Raw genomic sequence first — 12,955 nt, 5'->3', positions numbered from 1 at the left:
GCTATCCTAAGAAACTCTGGGACAGCACGTATCCAATATGCAAATATCACCCACATCTATCTTAAAATCAAATCCCCATGTTACACCTCTTGTCTCTCTCACACCCTAGAAAATGTTTAAAAAGGAGCTTACAATCAAATTGCTCAATAGACACTTTGACTGAAACTGAGAACGGTACCTACCCTCTTTTTTAAGCTTAAATTGTTTTAGATTAGGAGCACTGTTATTCAGTTTTCTGAATTTCGCTCACTTGTAAAGCACTCTAAGGCCCTTGAGCCATGTTTTCACTATGGGGAGAAGCATAAAAAAATGAATAAATACACCTCTTCTTTAAACTAAAAGGTATGCTAGTTTTATCCAAATATTTCAACAATGTTCAGTGAGCTGCTCCTACTGAGTGTAAGTCTAGGCGATATAAATCTGTTCGGTGGACAAGGTAACACAAAAGCCAACTGCCTTTGGCATCTACCCAGTTTGGTATCCTGAGCTGAATGTTCATAGACCATTTTACAGTGCGCTTATTTCAAATGTGCCCCTTTTCTCCCACTGCAGGTTTAGCAGCTGCCAATAGTGATTGTACGTCATTCCCTCTTAGAGGTCTGCCGAAGGAAAGTGCTTGCAGTGAGAACGCTTACTCCCCTTAGTCTTTTCAATGGACTCTTTCTTTTAACACCCAAGACCTCTTTAAAATCTCCACTTAAAATATAATACATATAGAAAATTGCTATGACTGATTTTTTGTTTCAATGAAGCAGGGATTAAATCTTAGAACAGCCAAGCCAAAAATCATGCCAGTACCTGGCCCTGCGATGCTCGCATAAATTCGGGTATAAGCATTTCACGGTGCCACAATCCCTTTACGGTAAGCAGCGTGTGGCACTGTAGTTTTATCTGCATTTCCCTGTTGTGTCTGGACCCATCTAGCTGCGCATAGGCCGCACTACGGCCACATGACCAAATTTTATATTTGTTTTGCAATCAACAGTACTTGCACTCTGTGCAAGCTGCCTACAATGCAATGGAATATTTTACACTTGTTTATGACAACTCCACTAGTGCAACTTACAGCAGCTTCATCTTCTGCCACTTTGCTTGCCCTTCACTATGGAGATAAGGATGCTTGGTGAGTATCAGAACTCCACCTACGTATGAATGCTGGTATCAGATATTTTCTATCTGTAGAATAACTCTTCTTCGCCCTATTAACACATATTAGAGCACAATAGAGAGAAGTGTATATAAAACATAGCACACATAGATTTGTGTAATTCACGCTTACCAATCTACATCTTGTGCAAGCAGCTTGTCCTGGACATCCCCTATTTCTGTATATCCTTACTCTTCAGCTCTGGTCAATCACTGTTGATAAAGTAGAGACAGGGCACACATACAAACGTGCTGCATTATCGGCCTGCTTACGTCATGGATCTGATGTCAGGGTCGCACCAGGGATGTACTACTGTACTCCCCTAAAGTAGTGTGCAGGATTGTTCTTGCATGCTGTGTGTTGCACCCTATTGGAATGCCTCAGATCGTTTCTAGGCCCAGGTGCAGCATTCAATAGTTGTTTGTAATATTTTCTGCCTAACAATTAAGATCGGGTTGTGGTTTAAATGACAGCTAGAGTAATATTTACTCCTCTGTTGATTTACACATTTGGACTCATACTTTCTTAGTTTATGGGTTATTTATCACCTGGGCAATGAAGGAGGAACGCGAATAATATGGCGGTTGTTCATGGTGGATAGAGTCCTCGAGGAAACTCTGGGCAGATAGAATGAGAGTTTATGGTGTAGGTCTCAACACTTACAGAAACGTTCCACATGCAGAAGAATCGACAGTGGAAGTGTGTCCTGCAGGCTGATGTCTGGGTGCCTGGCATCACTTTCACTGTGGCCTAGTAAGGGGGTATAATCTTCCCTGTTTCCTTGATGTCATGTTATGCGCTGAATGTACTCCTATAATTGCATATCAATTGTGTCAAGCCAGTTTTCCGGAGCTTGTGCCTTCAAGTGAAGCTAAGCAATCCTTGCATAAGTATTGCAGATGCTCTTCGAAAGAGATTAACTGGGTACAACTGTAAACTCAAGGTTTGGCTTTTAGAGGGTAGCAAAGTCGACAAATCAAGACCAGCGAAACGCTTTTGCTGGGCTCTTGGCTCACCAGCAGTACTGTACAAAGAAAGTGGGTGAAGGGCATGTATCCCATCTCTGTGCAGGTTGTGTAGCTTTGGCCATGTAGTCACCACATTAATTGTTCAAGAGTTCCTCCTCTCAGGCCAATGGCTGACAAAGCAGAACAGCGAGCACATAGGATCCTTTCTGTCTGTTCAGGGACACAACTGTGCAGGAGGCAGAAGGGAAAATGTGAGATGGCAGCATTGGCAGCAACTAAGCTCTATAGAGCACTCTACAACCTTTGGGGTGACACAAATACGTGGACCCTTGCATGAGTATGACACTTTTCATGTACCCACAAGCACTCCACATACCATTAGGGTGAATCAAGGGGGACATTCATAGTATATGAATTTACACAGGGAGATTCAAACACATCTAGAGACTAGGAAACTATGGCCCTCATTTCAACCTCAGCGGGCTTTTTCCAAGACCGCCGAGGCACCGCTGTGCTGAAGACCGCGAGTGCAGGTGGTTTTCCACGCAGCGAATCATGACTGCTGGCAGCCCTCTGTCCCTTTTCAGACGGAGAGCCGCCAGCAGCCATACTGGCGGTCGACGGGGAAGTGGAAGCTGCTCCACCTCCACCGCCCCATCATCAGAACACTGCCCAACGAATCCCAACCCAGGATTCGGTGTGGCGGTGTTCTGGTGACGGGGAGCTGGCGGCGGAGCATCCCCCATGGATCCCGTCCCCTCCCGGAGGATCACCGGACCAGGTAAGGTGATCGTCCATTAGAGGAGGGGGTGGGGAGGGTGTTGTGTGCGTGCATGGGGGTGTGCGTGTGAGTATGTAGAGGGGGGATGTGAGTGCATGTATGCATGCAGGGGTGTTGTGTGTCTGGAAAATGTGTGCGGGTCGGTCTGTTTGCATGTCTGTTTGTATGTGTGCGGGTATGTGTTGTTGTAGTGTATGTGTGCGTGTAGGGGGTGTGTATGTTGATGTTAGGGGTGGGGGTGGGAGGGGGAGTGTGGATGTTGGTGTTGGGGTTGGGGGTGGGGAGGGGGGTCCTGCCACTTTTGGTGGGTGGGAGGGGGGTTGGGAGTGTGGGGGGAGGACTCGGGGTGGAGGAGGGGGGGCGGCGGAGGCCCCTATCATGGCGGTATGCAGGGTCCTGATACTGCTGGCGGTCTGGTGATGGCCGCCGGGCTGGAGCCCGAAGTCTCCAGCCCAGCGGTTGTCACCGCCCTGGCGTTCGGAGTGGAGAAGTGGCAGATGACCATGGCCATAACCGCCATGGTCATAATTCCATTTTTTTTTTCGCCGGCCTGTTGACGGGATTACCGCCACTTCTCCCCCGCCCACCAGGGTCGTAATGAGGGCCTATGTTTTAATTGAGAGTGTTTTGCACAGGTGAGTTCATTCAAAAGAGAAAGTCTTAACCCCTGCAGGGATGAGTTTGAAGCGAGGGAATTTAATAAGCTTGCTTTGTAGTTTTGCTAAAGGAGCATAACAATAGATTCTCTCAATCGGGCACCTGAAAAAATACAGAATATATTTAATTGATTTTCTCATGAACTGGGAACAGGTAAGTGATTTTCTGGAAAAGGTGACAAGATCTTTTTTTGGTGAGCTTCTTCACTAGTCGCCGTGCAGCATTCTGCAACTCATGCTTGCCAATCTATATCTTGTGTACACAGCTGAATCTGAACATTCTCTATTTCTGTACATCCCTACTCTTTGCTCTGGTCAATCACTCTGCCTGGCCAGTACTTCATCTGCAGCCTATGGATAAGGTATGTGGGAAGCCAAACATAGAGGGAGTGAATAATTCAAATGGAAATTTAAGGTGGATCATAGCTCTGTGTCCCAGGGATAGTTGTGAAAAAAAGATGTCTTAGTTTATGAATGTAATGGAAACAACTGCTCTCCCTTATTTTTGCTGAGCAGTAAAGCAATGCCAAAAATAGATTCCAGATTTCTCATTGTTTTTGTGAAATTAAAGGTGTGTCAGAAACTAATGGAAAGAATTAAGAAGGCCAAGAATAATAGAAAAAATCACAGCCAAACATTATAAGCTCAGTTCTTTAGCTATTGACCTGAATTTAATTCGTAGCCATGCAATCCTACAGTCTAAAAAAGAGCTTTTCGCAAGTAGTCTACTGTAGTGTTATCCCCAGTGAATTCATTAACAAGGCTGACTATAGTCAGTATAATATTTAAAGTGGACATGCTGGTAGGTGAAAATGTCAAAAGTGGGGAAAGATAAACATTAAATACAAAATGAAAGATAGTCAACCCTGCAGACCCTACAAGCAACAATAATTGATTTGGAGGTAAAATGGCACAGGGAAATCTGTTAGGATTATTTTTTTCATTAAAAAATAAATAAAACCGCGAAACCAAAGTAAGATATTCTGGTCGGCATGGCACACAGTGGAAACCCTTTTAGGATGGTATGATCCATGATTTTAAAAAACATGAAAATATAAAGTTTAGGCTTACAAACAGCCAGTACCTTCATCCACTATCCATGGAGTGTTGTCCCTTAATGCTAAAGAGCAATTTAGGTTCTGTGATTTGGCTTGAAACCAATTTGACATGGGGACAGACAGACATTTTGTCCACACCAGGCTGTATATGGAACAAAAACAATTTCTGAAAGATTGACAGTGTGTTGGGATAGAAGGTTTTGAGCACTTCTCTTAGAGAGAGGTTTAAAAGAGAGCTGACAGAGTGTATAAAAGTGTTTTTAGCAACACTGCAGGAGCAAGATCTTAACCAATTAGAAGGACTGAAGGTGCGACAAACAGATTTAACAGATTTGGAGAGGTGAGAAAAATAGAATTATCAGATTTAGAGAGTTGCTATTTGATATAGAAAGAGCTTGTAGGAGGCTGATTATTAGTAAAGGTAAATATGCACCTACCACTAGCAATAACGCCTGACACAGTGTTAGGGTCAGTCAAGGTCTCAAAACATTAGTCCCTTGCTAAATTCCTGGTAGCTTGGCAACAAGCAGGCAAGCTCAACTTAAGAGACAGGTATGTACAGCATTTATATACACCAATGAATTGGATAAGTAACATACAACTCATAATAAAAATCCCACACCAATATACTATAAAAATGGAAATATTTTTTATCATTACAATGAAACCAAAATGACAAAAATCCAATAAAGGGAGCCAGGGATATGAACTTTTAAAGATTAAAAATAAAAAAAGCGCTTAGAAGCAAATAGCGCTCAAAGGGAAGGTTGCACTGGACTGGGACGCAGTCAAGAGTTCCAGCCGTCTTCAATGTAACACTTTTACACTTACTTCCAGAAGTGTTTTTGAATGCAGAAAAGTGGTCCACAGCCCTAATATAAGGTTCCAGAATCTCTGAGTTGCTACTTGGGGCTCTGGGATTACAATACTAACAGTTCACCCAGCCAAATCCTTGCATTTTCAAGGGACGCACTCCACGCTGGGGACTTTTGTGGAAGCTGGTACAGGGAAGCTCTTTTAACCTGTTGCTTTCAGGGAGTCCATTCTTGAGTCCTTTTAAAAGCAAGGCAAAGTCCTTGGGGCTGTTGTTCCAGTGTGCAACAGGAACAATACTTCAGTATACAGTCCTCTGGCTTGCAGACAAGAGTTCAGGCAGCAGATCTGAACTCCAATGCAAATCAGCCACTTTTAAGGTAGATTATCCTTAAGGAAGTAACTTTTAATTTCGAAGTCAAATGTGCATATATTTTATATTTTAAAGACAGTCTACAAGGCAGGACTGCCTTTAAAAATGACAGCAGGCTAACAGCAGTGCAAGAAATCTACTGGGCCTCCAAGCGTCCCCTGTCCCTATTATCTGCTAGAGACTTACATGGGTTTGTCATTGCAAATTGGAATTATAACATTGGACCATATACCTTTTATTCAGATCACTGACCCTGGGCCTGTTTAACGGAGCTCAGGGCACAGTCAGGGTCATTTAACATTAGTACCAGTCAGAAACATTGGGGTGAACATGCTAAAAGGGGTCACTTTCTCACAGGGTTAATGACTGGTTATCAGTTGTGTCATTTCTTGATATAATTGTTCATAATTTTGTTATGAAGAGGACGACATAGACAGATGGTGCATGAATTGTTGGTGCGGCGATATGTAGGCATCACATGTTCCAGAGAAGCAAAAAACAGGATTAACATGGTTCATGACTGTGACTTCTTTTTTTGCAAAGGTGGAGGATCACAGTGTAAAATATATTTGAACCCTATGACATCAATGTTCTCTGGCTACCTGGTGTCTCTTTATCAGTTGAGGCTCTCCTGGCTATCATAGGAGATCTTCCCTATGTGTGGTCTGCAAAGGGAAATCCTTCTCTCTTGTGTTATTTACAACAATTTGACAACGAGTACAGGCACCAGAAGCCACCAGAACATGCTCAAAGTGGAGTGAAAGGAACCTCATTTTATGGACAAAGTGCACTCTGGTAAAATTTCAGCTGGTGGTGTTTTTTTTTCACCCTTCCCTGTAAGGCTTCGGAAAGACTATTTGTAGCTTGGGCAATGAAGCATAATTAACAACAGCACCCCTTCAGTGGACACTAACGAGCTCAATAAACCCGGTAAACACGCTCCCAGCACTTGTGTGAACTCTTAGTGCGAGCACACCAAGACAGGCTAGATAAGCTTGTGGGAGCCAACAAATTCAGGTCTGTCGACATCACACAGTATCAACCATTAAACCCAACACGCAAACAGCCTCAGCACCTTCCCTCGTTTGAAGTCTGTGCCCAGCAAAGGGTATCAACAGCATTCCTCTCAACACCAGTTGTTTGCTTTCTAGGTATAACCCCGACCTCTGTGATAATGCAACATCACAGAAGGACTAGCCCGAATCTAATCTGTGTGTGAACAGTGCCTGCACCACTGCCATCTTCAGTACAATTGTAAACATGATAAGCAGTCACATATAGACACTTTTATACAGCAAACATCTGTGCAATGCATATCTTGTGTTAAATCGAAATGGGATAAAACAATGCCATCCTTCAATTCCAAGTGTGTTTTTTTTTACTTGATCCTGGTCTACGTCCAATCCAATGGGAGGAGTCTATAAACACATTTGAAAGTTATATGGCAGTTCTGGGTACTCAAGAGTTCGGCCAAAACAAGAAAATGCCTTTATAATAAGTACTTTGTGCAAAGACGGGCAGCATATATTTAAATATTTGCTTGTAGCAGTAGACCACCGATGACAGCCTATTCAGGATGCACACAATGAAGTCAAAAGAAGACGAGAAACCAGATTTGAAAAAGCTATGACTAGTCACAAGTTTACACACAGCTACAAAGACAAAATGAATCAGTTGAGGACTTTGTTGCTCACCTGTGGGATTTAGCGATTAAATGTTATTTTGGCAAAATTACGGAATCATTGATTGGCATTTAGCTCATGCTTTCAGTGCCCCAGCAAAAAAAAAAAAAACATGAAGAGAGTAAACAGCGAAGAACCCAACACTAAAGGAGGCTATTAGGACTGCAAAAATAGTTGAGGAATTAAGTGCTTGCATGAAAGAAATGCCGAATGTCGAATATAAAAAAATAAGTGAATTCACTGTAAATGTTCACACCTTTCATGAAGATGAACTGTGTGATGAGGTGGCAGTAGCGCACCAGAAGAAACTAAGTAGGGGTATAAGTTTCAGAAACAGGAGTGGGAGTTCTCTTTATAACTCCAAATAAAAAAAATGTTTTACTTCAGACAAAGGCTGTGCAAAATGTGTTACGTGGGCCATTTTGCAAGTGTGTGTAGGGAGAATGATTTTATAAATGTGCATAGTGGTAAAAAGAGAGGAAATGTAGTATTTGTTGCGAGTGACGGCAAATACACTGGGAGGGTGTTAAGTATATGAAATGATAAAAAAAAATCTAGAAGGAAGTGTAGACCCAAGGCAGAGTTTATTCTCAATAATAAGTGTGTGCATCTTAATGGTAGATTCAGGTTCAATTTCATCATAGTCCCAAAGGAGCTATGGGTAAGGACAAGGGAAAGGTTTATTTTGGAGCATAAATATTTTAATCCGACTAGTTATCAAGCGGGAAACAGAAAAGTGTTGGGATACATGTGGGCTGACTTAGGCCCTCATAGCAACCCTGGCAGTAAATGCCACTGTGCTGACGACCGCCAAGATACTGTCACCACAGCGGTATACCGTTACAGGTATTATGACCCACACAGAGAAATCCGCCACTATACAGACACCCACACAAGTCCGCCAGCCCAAAGGTCAGTGATAAACTGGCTGTACCAAAACCCACACCGTTACGCCAACAGAAATATACCCACACCATCAGGACCCACGAATCACAACAGCGGTCTTTCAACTGCGGTAAACCATTGGCGGTACACATCGTCGTGCTCAAAATACACACAAACTAACAAAACTACACTACATTGGACAATTCAAACTACACACACCTGACATACATACACACACCACACCCACACACTCAGACCACTGTAAAACACCCACCCACAATACCCACAATCCCCTACAACGAAATAAATATTGCCAACTGGGAGAGAGACAAGCCAGGAGCACCTACTCAATCTGAGCCACATAACACCATCACCCATACACCATCCACGTACCTCACAGCACACACCCCAACACATCACCCCACACACCCTCATACATACCACTCATACTACACCCATGGCACCACAAAGACACCCCATGTTTTCAGAGGAGGCGCTAAGGGTCATGTTGGAGGAAATCATCCGGGTAGAGCTACAGCTATTCGGATCACAAGTGCAGCAGGCGTCCATTGCAAGGAAGATGGAGCTATGGCAGAGAGTCGTGGACAGGGTCAATGCCATGGGACAGCACCCAAAAACAAGGGATGACATCAGGAAGAGGTGGAACGACCTATGGGGTAAGGTGCGTTCCGTGGTTGCAAGACACCAGGTAGCCGTACAGAGGACTGGCGGTGGACCCCCACCTCCTCCCCCACAACTAACAACATGGGAGGAGCAAGTCTTGGTGATCATGCACCCTGAGGGCCTCGCAGGAGTAGCAGGAGGACTGGACTCTGGTAAGTCAAATCTTTACTAATATATCCCCCACCCTACCTGCATGCCATCACAACTCCTACCCCTACCCTCACCCCATCACTCCACCACCTCACACATACCCTACTATTACAACCAACCCATCCCAATACCAAGTCCTGCATACAACAACAATGCATGGACATCCATCACAGGCCTGCATGGACACACATCGCCCCGGCATGCACACTAGTGATCATCACTTAGCCAACTGAATCACAACTCACACAAGCCAAAGCTGCCTTGCTAATATCAACCATAGAGGGAAACATACCCATGCACAAAATGGCACATGGAGATACAATAACACTGCATTTCATCCCCACAGGACCCCCACTCAACTTCACCAAAGAGGAGGTGCCACCAACATCCAGCCCCCCCCACAGAAGAGGCCCACAGTGATGACAACAGCTCTGCATGCCTGGATCACGATAACCAACCTGAACCATCAGGAACCTCTGGACAGTCGGTTACCCTGCCACAGTCCCAACCCTCCACAGAGCCTCTCTCCTCAGGAAACACCAGCACAGCACCCACCAAGCGGACCCATCTCTCTCTCCCCATAACACTTCAATCAGCAGTGTGTCCACCACTACAGGGACCCCAGGCAACCCCACAAACCCAAGACAATCGGAGACCTGTGGTCAGTGGCAGTGGGCACATGGTTCAGGGGACAGAGGCAAAGGACAACAGGGAAGCTGGGAGGACTGCTGTGCAACAGGGGGAGGACAGGCCCAGGGAACCCACTCGCCACGAGGCACTTGCAGGGATCCTGGGAGCATACCACCATTCCCAGGAGACCAGGGGCCAGATAATGTACAAGTTACAGGAGAACCAGCTGCTGCAGGAGGGACAGTACCTGGGGATCAGGGAGGACCTCAAACACATCCACACCACCCTGGTCACCATTGCAGGGGTGCTGGCAGACATGGCCAACACCATGAGGGAGGCTATGGCACACCAACGGGCCCCTGACATTATCCACACCAAAAAACAGCCCTCCACCTCCGCCGGCGCTAGTGGCAGGAGGCCCGCCACTGGAACAACAGGCAACCAGCACCCCGCTTCCTGCAGAAGGAGAACCACCACACAAAAGGTCCCTGCAATCCAGGCAGAAGCCAGAGAACATTGCCAAGACCCCCGCCAGGAAAGAAGACTGTCCTGATTGTCACCCTTCTGTCCCACTCTGTCACCATGTCCACCTTGAACTGCTATTGCTCCCCTTCCTATGCCCCATTGAACAATGCACCTGTGATACCAATAAAATGGACTCAACCCTGGACTTTCCTCCACCATCAACCCAGCCCTTTGCAATACCCCCTCCACTTATTAGCACATAAATAAACACCCTTGGAACAAATACAATTATGGAGTCTGTCAATTGATTCAAATATGTATTTGTTTAAGAAGCTGTAAACATTGCAATTCAACTGTACAGTCATGTAGACATAGGGATGACCTGTAGTGGGCAGCAGTAAACACACCAGGAGCCGAGTGGGGCACAGATATCTGAAAATAGAGATGCCAAAGGGTACAGTTAGTGGCCATAGAATTTGGAAAATCAGGCTGCCATGTACAACGTCCAACACAAAAATGCAATGGAAAGTGAAGTTACAGTGTCTTACCTGTGTGTCACTGGAAGTACTGTTAAATGAGTGAACTTCTGTTGTCCACATCTTCTTCCTCTGCCTCCTCTTCCTCACTGTCCACAGGCTCCACCACTGCCAGAAGACCTCCCCCAGGCTCATCTTCTTGCAGAAAAAGCACCTGCCGTCTCAAGGCCAGGTTGTGCAACATGCAACATGCAACATGCAACGATGATCTGGCACACCTTCTTGGGTGAGCAGTACAGGGATCCACCTGTCAGATGGAGGCACCAAACCTGACCTTCAGGAGGCCGAATGGTCTTTCAATTATCCTCCTTGTTCACCCATGTGCCTCATTGCAACGTTCCTCTGCCCTTGTCCTGGGATTCATCACTGGGGTCAGTAGCCATGAGAAGTTGGGGTAACCAGAGTCACCTGCAAATATTCATGGGATACCTGTTAGACACACACTCACCCTTAGGGCCAACCCCACACCCATATACCTACATCAACTGGGTGGGGACCATGGTCTCACCTATTAACCGGATCCGGTGCCTCTGGAGTTGAGACATCACATATGTAATGCTGCTATTCCTCAAGATGAAGGCATCATGCACAGAGCCAGGATACTTGGCATTCACATGGGAGATGTACTGGTCAACCAAACACACCATCGGCACATTCAGAGACACCATCGATCCTCCCTTCGAGAAGGTTTGATCACTCACAGTGGTACTTGGTACTGCCAAATACAGGGAGTAGCAATGGGGGTGAAATGTTCCCCATCATTTGCTAACGTATATATGGGTTTCTTCGAGAAAACACATCTATGGAAAGAGTGCCCTCCAGACTTGACACAACACATTTTATACTGGGGTAGATACATAGATGACATGCTCCTTTTCTGGTCAGGGAACTCTGACCTACTTGGTCGGTTTCTCCAACATCTCAACACCAATACATTCAATATCAACTTGTCTGGAGAACACAGCACAACTCAAATAAACTTCCTTAATGTTACACTATATATTGAGCAAAATAAAATCTGTTCCAAATTATACAGGAAACCTACAGCCTGTAATTCAATTTTGCATGCGACTAGCTCTCATCCTGCCTCACAAGGCAATTCCATCCCTTTTGGAGAAACTACCCGAATCAGACGAAACTGCAGTGAGGATAATGTTTTTCAGAATGAACTTGAACTAATGAATTTGCATTTCATACAAAGAGGCTACCGTCAGAACGTTTTGAACAAAGCGAATAACCAAATCAGCCGTATAAAAAGAGTAGATCTATTGACTGTTTCTAGAAGGAAGAAAACACACAGACAACTATCTTTAATTACTCCTTTCAGTGCACTAAGTTCACAGATTTATAAAATCGTATACAAACATTGGCTTTTTCTACTAGCTGACAACTGCCTCAAAAAGGGTCTTAGCAGGAATCCTAGCATTACCTATAGTAAAGGCCTCACACTACGCGATTCTCTATGTCACAGTTTTTTACCACCTGTTACCACTGACAATTGGCTACCTAAAACACCTTTGGGATCACATAAGTGCGGTCATTGTAACATTTGTTGTTACATCAAAGATAAGTTGGTTAGCATCCAATATAATACCAAGACTTCACACAAAATCCATAAGTTCATCAACTGTAATACTAGATTTGTTGTTTACTGTTTAGTATGCATATGCAGTCGTATCTACATTGGTAGCACCATTTGATCGCTAAAAGAGAGGATTCAAGAACATATCAAGGCCATTCGTACTAACAACACCAATTATCCCTTTGGTGTACATTACAATACCAATCATGGCCGACGGGAAATATTTGAGAATACTGCACACGGGATAGATGTGGCTAATGCCTCACCCCGGGGTGGAAATAGAACTTTGTGTCTCAGACGTCTGGAGAGAAATTGGATCATTAAACTCCGGGCAGTGGAGGAGGGACTAAACATTGAAAAGTTCTTACATGTATTTCTGTAACCACAACATTTAATACTGATTTTTATCCCAGATACATGCGTCTAATGTTAAGCTATTCAACATTGCCGCTATGCATTTCTCCTCAAAAAATGTATTCTCTCAATCCTTTTGACCGCTTTCACAGTTCTTTGTCAATCTGTTTGTCTATATGGTTTTACTTGTC

The sequence above is a fragment of the Pleurodeles waltl genome, chromosome 6 (assembly GCF_031143425.1).
Source record: "Pleurodeles waltl isolate 20211129_DDA chromosome 6, aPleWal1.hap1.20221129, whole genome shotgun sequence".
Classification (NCBI taxonomy): domain Eukaryota; kingdom Metazoa; phylum Chordata; class Amphibia; order Caudata; family Salamandridae; genus Pleurodeles; species Pleurodeles waltl.
Note: the sequence above shows the minus strand (reverse complement) of the source record.